Below are 13,834 nucleotides of genomic sequence, written 5' to 3' on the forward strand. Positions count from 1 at the left end.
TGTCATACATGCAGGCACTCTTACATACACACACTGTCATACATGCAGGCACTCTTACATACACACACTGTCATACATGCAGGCACTCTCACTACACACACTGTCATACATGCAGGCACTCTCACTACACACACTGTCATACATGCAGGCACTCTTACATACACACATTGTCATATATGCAGGCACTCTCACTACACACACTGTCATACATGCAGGCACTCTTACATACACACATTGTCATACATGCAGGCACTCTCACTACACACACTGTCATACACGCAGGCACTCTCACATACACACACTGTCATACATGCAGGCACTCTTACATACACACATTGTGATACATGCAGGCACTCTTACATACACACACTGTCATACATGCAGGCACTCTTACATACACACACTGTCATACATGCAGGCACTCTTACATACACACACTGTCATACATGCAAGCACTTTCACATACACACACTGTGATACACGCAGGCACTCTTACATACACACACTGTCATATATGCAGGCACTCTTACATACACACATTGTGATACATGCAGGCACTCTTACATACACACACTGTCATACATGCAAGCACTTTCACATACACACACTGTGATACACGCAGGCACTCTTACATACACACATTGTCATTAAAGGGGTTCTGCACTTTCAATTAACTGATGATCTATCCTCTGGATAGATCATCAGCTTCTGATCGGCCGGGGTCCGACACCCGGGACCCCCGCCGATCAGCTGTTTGAGAAGGCAGTGGCGCTCCAGCAGCGCCGCTGCCTTCTCACTGTTTACCGCCGGGCCGCCCGCCCACTGACGTCACGACTTGTATCAACTACAGTGGGCGCGGCTAAGCTCCATTCAAGTGAACAGAGCTTAGCCGCGCCCACTGTAGTTGATACAAGTCGTGACGTCAGTGGGTGGGCGGGCGGCCCGGCGGTAAACAGTGAGAAGGCCGCGGCGCTGCTGGAGCGCTGCTGCCTTCTCAAACAGCTGATCGGCGGGGGTCCCGGGTGTCGGACCCCGGCCGATCAGAAGCTGATGATCTATCCAGAGGATAGATCATCAGTAAATTGAAAGTGCAGAACCCCTTTAATGCAGGCACTCTTACATACACACACTGTCATACATGCAGGCACTCTTACATACACACACTGTCATACATGCAGGCACTCTTACATACACACACTGTCATACATGCAGGCACTCTTACATACACACACTGTCATACATGCAGGCACTCTTACATACACACATTGTCATACATGCAGGCACTCTTACATACACACATTGTCATACATGCAGGCACTCTTACATACACACACTGTCATACATGCAGGCACTCTTACATACACACATTGTCATACATGCAGGCACTCTTACATACACACACTGTCATACATGCAGGCACTCTTACATACACACATTGTCATACATGCAGGCACTCTTACATACACACACTGTCATTCATGCAGGCACTCTTACATACACACATTGTCATACATGCAGGCACTCTTACATACACACACTGTCATACATGCATGCACTCTTACATACACACATTGTCATACATGCAGGCACTCTTACATACACACACTGTCATACATGCAGGCACTCTTACATACACACACTGTCCTTCATGCAGGCACTCTTACATACACACATTGTCATACATGCAGGCACTCTTACATACACACACTACATACACACACTGTCATTCATGCAGGCACTCTTACATACACACACTGTCATACATGCAGGCACTCTTACATACACACACTGCCATACATACACACATTGTCATACATGCAGGCACTCTTACATACACACACTGTCATACATGCAGGCACTCTTACATACACACACTGTCATACATGCAGGCACTCTTACATACACACACTGTCATACATGCAGGCACTCTTACATACACACACTGTCCTTCATGCAGGCACTCTTACATACACACACTGTCATACATGCAGGCACTCTTACATACACACACTGTCCTTCATGCAGGCACTCTTACATACACACATTGTCATACATGCATGTACTCTTACATACACACACTGTCATACATGCAGGCACTCTTACATACACACACTGTCATACATGCAGGCACTCTTACATACACACACTGTCATACATGCAGGCACTCTTACATACACACACTGTCATACATGCAGGCACTCTTACATACACACACTGTCCTTCATGCAGGCACTCTTACATACACACACTGTCATACATGCAGGCACTCTTACATACACACACTGTCCTTCATGCAGGCACTCTTACATACACACATTGTCATACATGCATGTACTCTTACATACACACACTGTCATACATGCAGGCACTCTTACATACACACACTGTCATACATGCAGGCACTCTTACATACACACACTGTCCTTCATGCAGGCACTCTTACATACACACACTGTCATACATGCATGTACTCTTACATACACACACTGTCATACATGCAGGCACTCTTACATACACACACTGTCATACATGCAGGCACTCTTACATACACACACTGTCATACATGCAGGCACTCTTACATACACACACTGTCATACATGCAGGCACTCTTACATAGGCACTCTTACATACACACATTGTCATACATGCATGTACTCTTACATACACACACTGTCATATATGCAGGTACTCTTACATACACACACTGTCATACATGCAGGCATCCTTTCATACACACACTGTCATACATAAAGGTTCTCTTACATACACACACTGTCATACATGCAGGCACTCTTACATACACACACTGTCATTCATGCAGGCACTCTTTTAAACCAATTACAATACATGTAGATTCCTTCCTCACCTCATGGCCCTCTGTGTTGCTAGTTGTGTCTGTGTATTTTGCAGCGATTTAATGAAAATCAGCTCATGTGGAAACAGCCTTACTAACCAGGAGTGTTGATTACACAAATACTTGTCTGTTCCCATGAATCAGCGCTGGTGTGGAGCCCTCCTTCTCATTTAGGATGAATCGCAGGCAGCCTGTATCTGACTGTGTACAGGGGGCGGAGCTTATCACAGACGGCTTTGAAGCAAGGAAGCTCACTTGCTGGTTCGGGGGCCCACCAAGGATTTCCCCGGCTCCCCGATGGGCCAGTCCGAGCCTGCATGTACCCCAAATGTAAGCCAAAACAAAGTCCTTCAGGCCTCTGTGGGGGTGATATGCATCTGCATCCTTTTTTGACATGTGAAACTACAACTACCAGGAACACAGTAAGAAGAAGTGGTGCTCCTTGTTTTGGTGGATCAGAAGTACATAGATGAAAAGCTAAGTATAGTTTCTTTATTGGCAGGAATAATGCATTTCTGGGCGGAACTGGCCCCTTCGTCAGCTTAAAACCAACATTTGTAGTTTGTCTTACATACTACAACTACCAGCATGCACACTTACGGCTGTTCTGATAACTCCCATAGAAGTGAAAGGAGGATTCTTCGAGTTGTAGTTTCACAACAGCTGGAGAGCAGGAGGTTGCTGATCCCTGCATTAGTAGTATGTGCCACACCTTATGAGGAGAGCTTATTGGTATTGTTGTATGATAAGAACCTAGGTTGCCAGTGGAATTTGGAATGATGCATTATGCCAGTCTCAGGCTGTAGCTGTTCTATCAGATTCTAAGAGAATATATTTGCTATTCTATGCAGAATGTTAAGAAGGCGAATTCTCTGTCCTCACACCATCTAGTTCATACATTTTCTAAAAAATAAACCCGGGGAGAATCAATAATAGTAGCAGTCCCAATTTGTGACTGATCCCCTTCATTTTCTCCTGGTGGATTTCATAGACCTCTCATGTGTGTAATCAATCATTAAATGACAAAATGAGAAAACGCCAAAGAGATTGATGGATATAGAGGAGGATAAACGTGCTTTGAGAGCATGGGAATTTTATTAAGCAGCTACACGTGTTGATTGCCTTCAGTTTTTATATTTTTATTTCTCCTTGTAGCGTTTTCCATAAGCTTCACTTATGTCGAAGGAAAATATTGTTGAGATGCTTATGGTAAAGGAAGAATTATTAACCTTATTTCTATAAAAACTCCTTATTGCAGTTCAATATAACTGGGGCAACAGTCACCAACCTCATGTGAGCACTCCACTAGCTCAATAAGATTTTGTTCACATTATATCAAATCCCCCTTCAAGGATTGGCATGGCGCTGCAGAGTTCCAAAAATACATCAGCAAGCCAAGGTTGTAACATAATAGCAAGGCTCAGGCAAAATATAGTCTATGAGAATCAAGTATAGACAATCCCATCTTCAGATCATCTACAAACCACCCAGAACATCCTGAAGTTCATCAATAGGCAGAATCCCAACCTGGGGTAGATTTATTAATTCCTTAATAATACCTTTGTTGCGCCATAATTTTCAACTTTTTAGCCTCTTGACACTTTTCTAAAGTTCTGAGAAAAGGAGTGGGGTTTAGCAGGAGGGGTATGGCTTTCCATGGCCGACCAGATTTACTATAATTTACAACAGAAACTGAAGTAGGTTATAGCTGAGGCCTACACCAGCTCCCATCTGGTGTAGATTTGAGTCTCTAGCGCACAGAGAGCCAAAGTTTAGGCACATCTCACTCTGGTGCATAGGGGATCAAGACTAGCATATGGGAATGCTAGTCTTGATTTATCTCAATCACAGTACGCAAAACACACCAAAAATTAGTCACAAATACTGCAGTAAAAATATGGTTGCCAATAAAAGAACAATACTTTCTCTTATTCTAGTAAAACAAATGTCAGAGCCAAATTCATGTCTAAGGACCCTTATGACAGTCTGCAGGCTGCGATATATTATCAGTCCACATTCTCTAGGGACAATGTCAGTGAATTTCTTTCCCTCATAGTCACTCTTTACAACCAGGATGGGAAAATGCCAATATCCTGACATTTCCTTTTGTTATTTAATACAAATCAATTAGCACAACTATAGTCAGGATGTAAAAATACAGTTCCCTAATATATTAGCTTGGCATCTCCAAAGCATTAGTAAATATAAGTTGACATGTTGAGTATACTGTCCCCTATGCTCCAGCTACTATGATTAAGGTTCAGGTTCTTCAGTGTTGACAATAATGCCCCAGGCATATGGACATTTTCTATGGGAAACATGCTCTTTATAGAAATTCCCTTAGTCACAAAGAGCTTAATGTGCATTAATAGGTAATGAATAAATTTGCATAGAAGCACAGTGACTATAAAATCCGTCCCAATAGATGCCAATCTGTTCCCTGTGTTAAATTTATTAACACATTGAACATTAAGTATGTTATTTATATGCATTAAGTGGCTGAAAGCTATATATGAGTTCTGCAATGAAGAATCATAAAATCTACCAATATATTTTCACATTGCCTGTACAATAGAAGAGCTGAAAATATAAAAAAAAATAAGATGAGAACATAACAAGTGAAGGATTTATCTCCCCATTCAAGTGCTCAGTGCAGGAATAGCAAATCATCTGAATTCTTTAAGTTGTGGCTTAGTTTACAATGATACTCGATATGCATATTAGTCCAATGTGCTCTGCATTAACTATATTTATTATGTCAAATGCCTACAATGCCTTCCTGACGGATGCGTTAAATAGTGCTTATCACAATTTATGACTTTAATGTGCTTTGTTGTTATTACGATTGTTCTCTCCCCTTTCTTTCAGATTATTCCTATTTTTGGGGATATATTTCACACTATATTTTATATTTGAAATTTGATATAAAAAGCATAAATTATGTGAAAAGGCCTCATAAGCCTTCTGTAATGATAGAAAGCGTTGTCAGATTTAACATTCATTTGAAGACTTAAAATATATCTCTCTATATATATATATATAATATTGAGGAATTCAAGATTCTAAACTTTAAAGGCTTCTAAATATTGGAACATTACCGTTTTATATGTGAACGGCCAAAGGACAATTATCTATGCTCAGAACAGTTATCATGTCTGTTCTCCCTCAAGATGATGATGATGATGATGATGATGAAGAACCGAGATTTTCCAGCATGGTATTGAACTCTGACAAATTACATTACAGTCCCAACTATGTAAAGTAGTTAGGAGTTATAAAAAATAGGGGAAAATAATAATAATTATTTTTTCTTTTAGTGTAACTATTGTTTTGGGTTTGAAGAGTTTTCTTAGCAAAGCTGTCACTGATCATTGCTAAGGAGAGTCTGTCTTTAGTCTTCAGCGTTTTACTGAGTGCTGGACACCTGTGTGAACAATTCAGATAGCCAGGGTGATGAACAATTCAGGCAAGTGAACATAGGGACAGGGGTAGTAACAGGTGGCAGCCTGGAAGCCTCTGTATGTAACACACACAGGCCTCTTAGCTTAGTAAAATGCTGAATACTGAAGACAGACTCTCCTTAGCAATGCTCAGATAGATTATATTCCTTAGTAAAGCTCAGTTTAATTACATGCTGTTTTCTACTAAAAAGAAACATCTTTCCCTAATAACGAATATTACAAAAATGTTCAACATCCTTTGTCTCTATACTGTATTAAAAATAAACTAAAATGATACTTACACTTTAATACAATTAGTGTAACCAGACAAGCGATATCAAATATGGGTATTGTGCCCACTCTGCATCATTGTTAAAATGCCAAACGACAAATATGTCTATTTTTTATTTCTAGTCAGGGTCATCTACCTTTCGGAAAAATGTGTAATATGTACATCTCCTTAAAAGCAGAGCGCAATAGTACATTTATGATCTAGATGCTGGGGGCATCAGCAGTTAGAATGTGGTCATCTAGGGGTTAAATGGTCCAGTTAGGCAGATAATGTCAATGCAGGTTACATCAAACATAATTAGGGGATGTCATTTGCTTAGCTCTCAGATGTGCTTGCCATCAACCTACAAGCCATCAGCTGTAATTTTGAGGTATTATACAAATTAACTATTTGTATATTGAAACTGCAAAGACCAAGGTAAACTTCAAATAATAATAAAAAAAAGTGTTTTTAAACCCCAGGACTTTTATATTGATCATCTTCAAACAAGAACATTTTTGAAATCCAGCACTTTAAATAATAAAACTTAACTTTAAATATATTATGGTATAAGAGCAGTTAGACTATGGAACTCTCTGCCTGAGGAGGTGGTGATGGTGAGTACAATAAAGGAGTTCAAGAGGGGCCTGGATGTATTTCTGGAGTGTAATAATATTACAGGCTATAGCTACTAGAGAGGGGTCGGTGATCCAGGGAGTTATTCTGATTGCCTGATTGGAGTCGGGAAGGAATTTTTTATTCCCCTAAAGTGAGGAAAATTGGCTTCTACCTCACAGGTTTTTTTTGCCTTCCTCTGGATCAACTTGCAGGATGACAGGCCAAACTGGATGGACAAATGTCTTTTTTCGGCCTTATGTACTATGTTACTATGTTATGGTTAAAACTTCATAACCACCTCATTGTTCTAATAGCATATTGCTGTATAGTGAAAGAAACAAAAACAGGAACCAAACAGAACTATCTGAAAAATTAATGATTGCTCCATATGTCTGCACAGTAGAAATTGAATGTCTATCTAGAAAATACTTCCATTTACGCAACCAGTCAGGAAAAACTGAAAATTTGTTGTAGTGTGACTCAATACACACCACTAATGTTAAGCCAAGATATCTCAAAAAGGAGGGGATGAGCAAAAACTCAGTATATACAAATATTGAACTCAGAAAATAGAAAATATTGCATAACCCATCATAGTATTTTATGAATAATGATAGAATAAATCAGACTATAATTAAGGGATGAAGGGAACCTGGTGTCGAATTGAAAAATCCAAAAGGCTTCTCAGTGAAGCAATTCCTTCTTCCAATCACCGCCCCTCAATGGTTTTGAGATTTTCTCTATTCCATAGCATCATAATGTACTAATGCTACCATTGTGTTGGAAATTAAAGTGTTTTGTGGCTCCTGACAGTGCTGGGTGACGTGAAGGATGTTTTGGACAAATGTTCCGCATTGTGTGTTTTAAGTTTTCTAGTCGCACAGTCACATATTTCAGATGACAGGAAATGCAATCTAAAATGTATATGACATGTTGGCTTTCACAATTTATGTGTTGTTTGATGTCATAGCAGAGTTTGTTATTACCGGAGGTGAAAGAGTTCTTGCGGAGAATACTGAATATTGGTAGATGTTACATCTAGGTAGCCCACATTGCACTGAACCTTTATAACAGAGCCAAGTGTTCCTGCTGGCTTTGGGGTGTGACGAGAATATACTTGGTTAAAGTTGGACGCCCAATGTTTTGCTTCTTCTGGCGACAAAATTGAAACCATCTTTAAGGATTTCAGCTAAGGTAGAATCTGATGCAGGGAAACATCCGTGCTACCTCACAGTTACTTACCAGAAGTGGACACTTTTCCAAGTTGGATTTGGGTGAGCTGTGCTTAAATATGTGCATTTTTGGGTCTTATATCGATGGCCTATTCTTAGGATAGGTATTTAATATAAGATTGGCAGGCATCTGAATTACAGCACTCTTGCCAATCAGCTGATCGTTGAGTGCACTGTGTAGTGTCCATGCCTGGTTACAGCAGCTTTCTCCCCATGCACTTGTATGAGACTGAGCTGCAGTAACAAGGCATTACCTCTACACAGTGGACAGATTTGTGCCTGGTTCCGATCTGCTGCATGCTTAGCAACTGGCTGATCAGTGGGCTACCAAGCATCAGACCCCTGCCACTCTGATATGGATAACCAATCCTAAATTCTGCCTGATCACAGAAAAAAAAAAGTTATAGCTCTGGCAATGCGACAATAAGAAAAAATGAAAAGAAAAATACTGCTTGGTCAAGAAGACCCAAAACAGGCCGGTCACTAAGCGGTTGAGAAGCCCTGCTATATATAATTTTGCATCACAAGGTAAACGTCCGTTTCCATTTCGTCCACCATGACGGCTCTACTATGAGATTGACCCTTGACCTCTGTAGGGGCAGGAACACACAGAGTTTAAAAGGCCACCACCCACACTCACCCTCAGTGTTTCCTGTCCCTACGGGGTCAACCACACAGAGAGCCCTCCTGGTGGAGGTGAAGAGAAAAGTTTATTATTTTGTTTAAGTACCTGAGGATTCCGTCCTCGTCCCCTGCCCTCCTGCGGTCCGGTCCAAAGCTGGGCAGGGGATTCATTTGGAGCGATCTCGCTTCTGTAACAGGAGCCTGTATCCCTCCCCACAGTGCGGTCCCCCTTCCCTATGTAAGGAAGCTGACCGCAGGAAGCAGCATGCTGAACGCCGACTCCGGGAGGCCTCAGCATTACACTCTGCTTCCGGCACTGGAGGCGGAAGGGGCGGAGCTTGAGTCGGGCGCTCAGCAGTGACGTCAGACGCTGGACATACTTGTGGCGGCAGATTCAAAAAGGGAAGGTTCTACAAGCGCAGTGGCACCGATCTTCCTCCTGGTACAGGTCTGATGTCTGCTCCTGAAGCCCCGGACGCCTCTACAGCCCAGATGGACCCTGAAGCTCCCTCGGCTACTCCAACAGTGAGTTCCCCTGTGGGGAAAGACAAAATGATGTTTCTCTTTTTGACTTGCTTGCTGGTTTGTCTATTGATACCTGGCTGCTCCTCTCTCATAGGGAGTTAAAGAGCCCAGGACGAGGTCTAAAGTGCAAAGATGTGCAACTTGTAATAGAAAGCTTCCTGAGAATTATAAAAAGAAGCTCTGCCAGAGTTGCATAAAAGATCTTATAAAAGAGGAACAACCGTCAATTTTGTCTGAGGTCAAAACGCTTATTCAGAACGAAATTAAGTCCTCTTTGGCCTCCCTCAGATCAGCCCCGTCTACACCTCCTGCAAAAAGACCAAGATTATCCGCCCCATCCTCCTCTGTTTCAGAGATTATGGACGAGGGGGCCTCCACCTCTGGACAGAACGTGGACCTTGACGTTCTATCAGAGGGGGAGATAATGGAAGATAGTAAGAAATATTTATTTTCTTCCGAGGATATGGAGGAGCTATTGGGAGCCGTGAGGGCAACCATGGGGATTGAGGAGGTGAAAAAACCAAGGTCCGTCTTAGACGAGATGTTCGGGGGACTCAGAACAAAAAAGTCAAAAGTTTTCCCAATGAATGAAAATTTAAAGGACATGATCTTAGACGAGTGGACTGACCCCGAGAGAAGACTAGGGGTATCCCGTGAATTCAGAAACCGTTTGTTGTTTGATCCAGCGGACGTCAAATTGTTTAACGAGACCCCCAAAATTGACATCCAAGTGGCAAATATAGTTAAGAAGACTTCCCTCCCATTTGAGGACTCTTCACAACTACAGGACCCAATGGAAAGGAAAGCCGACTCTCTCCTAAAAAAATCCTGGGAGGCAGCCATGTTTGGGGTTAAGACCAATATAGCCGCAACATCAGTCGCAAGATCTATGTGTTTCTGGCTTAACGAACTAGAAGAACACATTAAAAACAAGACTCCTAGGGAGGAAATTTTGAGTTCTGTTCCACTCCTCAGATCTGCCACGGCCTTCCTGGCGGACGCCTCGGCGGAGTCGGTGAGGTTTGCCGCTAAGGATGCGGCCCTCACCAATTCCGCAAGGAGAGCTTTGTGGATGAAAGCCTGGGGAGGGGATAGAGCATCAAAAGCAAAACTGTGCTCCATAGCGTTTTCTGGAGAATACGTTTTCGGACCCGTATTAGACTCTATCTTGGAAAAGGCTGCTGATAAAAAAAGGGGTTCCCAGAAGAGACCAAAAAGAAGCCCTTTCGTTCTTCCAACCCCCAGACTAGACCCTATAGGGGCAAGGGAAAGGGGGGTAGGTGGACTTACCAGAAGGGGGGAAAAGGCAGAGGTTTCCTTCTTAACCCCCAAAATAAAGATAAACAATGACGCCAGAGTAGGGGGAAGACTGCAGAATTTTCTGTCCCAGTGGGAGTCGATCACAAAAAATCCATGGGCCCTAAATATAATTCGGGACGGCTACCGAATAGAATTTTCCTCAGTCCCCCCAAAGAGGTTCAAAATAACCTCTCACAGTCCAAAAATAATAGAAAAAATCTGGCAGGGTATCCTGCAACTTATAGACTCAGGCGTTGTGACAGAAGTCCCAAGTGCAGAAAGGGGAAGGGGCTATTATTCCAGTCTATTTTTGGTACAAAAACCGGATGGTTCCTCCCGCACCATTATACATCTAAAGGGATTAAACGAAGCGGTTGCATACAGAAAATTCAGGATGGAATCTGTAACATCCATCATTCCCCTGATCAAAACAGGAGACTTCATGACGTCCATAGATTTAAAGGACGCGTACTATCACGTCCCCATAAACAGATCATCGCAAAAATTCCTCAGGTTCGCCCTAGTGGACAGCTCAGGAGTTGTAAGACACTTCCAGTTCACCGTGTTACCCTTTGGGATCTCATCTGCTCCAAGGGTATTCACAAAACTGGTAGTAGAAATGATATCCCCCCTGAGAGCAGAAGGGATAAAAATCTTCCCATATTTGGACGACTTTCTGGTCCTGGGACCTTCGGAGCAGGAGACAGACAGCATCACCAGAGACCTGATGCACAGGTTTTCAGACCTGGGGTGGGTAATAAACCTGAAAAAGTCAAGCTTAGTCCCCTCAACCAGAATGAAGTTTCTGGGGGTAATACTGGACTCGGTCTCCCAGGTGACATCCCTCCCTCAGGAAAAGGTCACGTCGTTTATGGAAAAAACACAAAAATTCCGAAGTCAATCCCAGTGCTCCATTCGCAATGCCATGAGCCTCCTAGGCACAATGACCTCCTGCATAACAGCGGTATCCTGGTCTCAGGCCCACACCAGGATTCTCCAATCTTGGATCCTGAGGGTTTGGGACAAGAGACTGTGCTCTCTAGAGAAAAAGATCCCCATCCCGAATCAGGTGAAATCAGATTTAAAATGGTGGACGAAAGAAGAAAACCTGCAAAAGGGCGTACCCTGGGTAAAAGATCCGGAGATTCAAATATACACAGATGCAAGTGGTACCGGATGGGGAGCAAAAATAGGCCCAATAAATTACCAGGGCACTTGGTCAGACGCCATGAAAAAATGTTCCTCAAATCACAGAGAATTGAGGGCAATCTGGGAGGTACAGAAGTCGTCACGGGACAGGGTCTCCGGAAAACACCTAAAGATCCTCTCGGACAACGTAACAGCCGTAGCATACCTAAAACATCAGGGGGGCACATGATCATTAGGCTTAAAGGAGTTGGCAGAAAAAATATTCTCCTGGGCGGAAAAGAACGTTCTATCCATCACTGCTATCCATCTAAAGGGTACAGAAAACATACAGGCAGATTTTCTCAGCAGAGTAACCATAGATCCGGGGGAATGGGCCCTAAACTCAATCGTTTTCGAGCAGATTACAAGGAGATGGGGAACCCCCAGGATAGACCTGTTTGCATCAAAAAAGAACGCAAAGGTCCATCCCTTTTGCTCCCTAAACCCAAGAGACAACCCATGGGCGACAGATGCATTCTCAGTCAGGTGGTCTTGGGACCTAGCCTATGCCTTCCCCCCTTGGCCTTTAATACCCAGGGTGCTGCAGAAGATAAGATCGGACCCAGTAACCGTAATACTAGTTGTCCCGTACTGGACAAAAATAAATTGGTTCCCAGTGTTAAAAGAACTAGCTCTGGAAGAACCCTGGATAATCCCCCCACAGGAGGACATTATCTCTCAGGGTCCAATTCTTCACCAGAATCCAGGTCTCTTCAGACTTTCGGTCTGGATCCTGAACGCGAGATCCTAAAGAGCAAGGGGATATCAGAGAAGGTCATAAACACCCTTAAGTCCAGTAGAAAAGAGGTTACTTCTGCAATATATCTGAAGATTTGGAAGAAATATTGTAGTTGGTTAGGCCAGACTCCTCCCGTAAACTCTTCCCCCAATATCAAAAAAGTGCTAGACTTCCTCCAACGTGGGTTAGATCTAGGCCTTAGACCAAGCACACTCAAAGTACAGATCTCTGCTTTGGGGGCTTGTTATGATATAGACCTGGCCAGTCACAGGTGGATAAGGAGGTTCATAAAAGCTGCCTCAAGACTGAGACCTTCCTTAACCCCTAGGATGCCTCAATGGGATCTAAACCTGGTCCTAAAAAACCTTACAAATTCGCCTTTTTCTCCTACGCAAGAGATGTCTCTCAAACACCTATCCTTTAAAGCAGCCTTCCTAGTGGCGATCACTTCAGCCAGACGTCTGGGTGAAATCCAAGCGCTGTCCTGCAGGGAACCATACCTCACGATCTTCCCGGACAGAATAGTTTTGCGTTTAGACCCTGGTTTTCTCCCTAAAGTAGTGTCGGACTTTCACAGAGACCAAGAGATCATCCTTCCATCCTTTCCCAAAGGCGACCCATCACAAGATCAGTTCCAGCTCCTGGACGTCCGGAATACTATCATACAATACCTGGACTCAACAAAAGAATTTAGGAAAGATGATAACCTTTTCATTCAGTATGGGGGTCCTAACAAAGGGAAAAAAGCATCCAAAGCCACGATTGGAAGGTGGATCAGATCTACTATCATTTGCTGCTACCAGAGGTCGGGTCTAGACAGCCCCACGAATATAAAAGCTCACTCTACAAGAGCTATGGCGTCCTCATGGGCAGAAAGAGGTGGTGTCTCCTTTGACAGGATCTGTAAAGCAGCCACCTGGTCCAATATAAATACTTTTATTAAACATTACCGGATCAATGTGTCAGCTTCTACGGATTTAACCTTCGGTCAGAAGGTTTTACAAGCGGTTACCCACCCTGTTTAATAATCTGGTAGTTCTTATA

At 42.9% G+C, this 13,834-nt stretch overlaps 1 protein-coding gene across 2 annotated transcripts in view; it reads right to left on the reverse strand.

Moving 5' to 3' along the window:
* SRRM3 (serine/arginine repetitive matrix 3) overlaps window positions 1–13,834 on the reverse strand; it is a 471,986-nt gene that overhangs the window by 196,602 nt on the left and 261,550 nt on the right. The window lies entirely within an intron of this gene.

This window comes from Bufo gargarizans, chromosome 3 (assembly GCF_014858855.1).
Source record: "Bufo gargarizans isolate SCDJY-AF-19 chromosome 3, ASM1485885v1, whole genome shotgun sequence".
Taxonomy (NCBI): domain Eukaryota; kingdom Metazoa; phylum Chordata; class Amphibia; order Anura; family Bufonidae; genus Bufo; species Bufo gargarizans.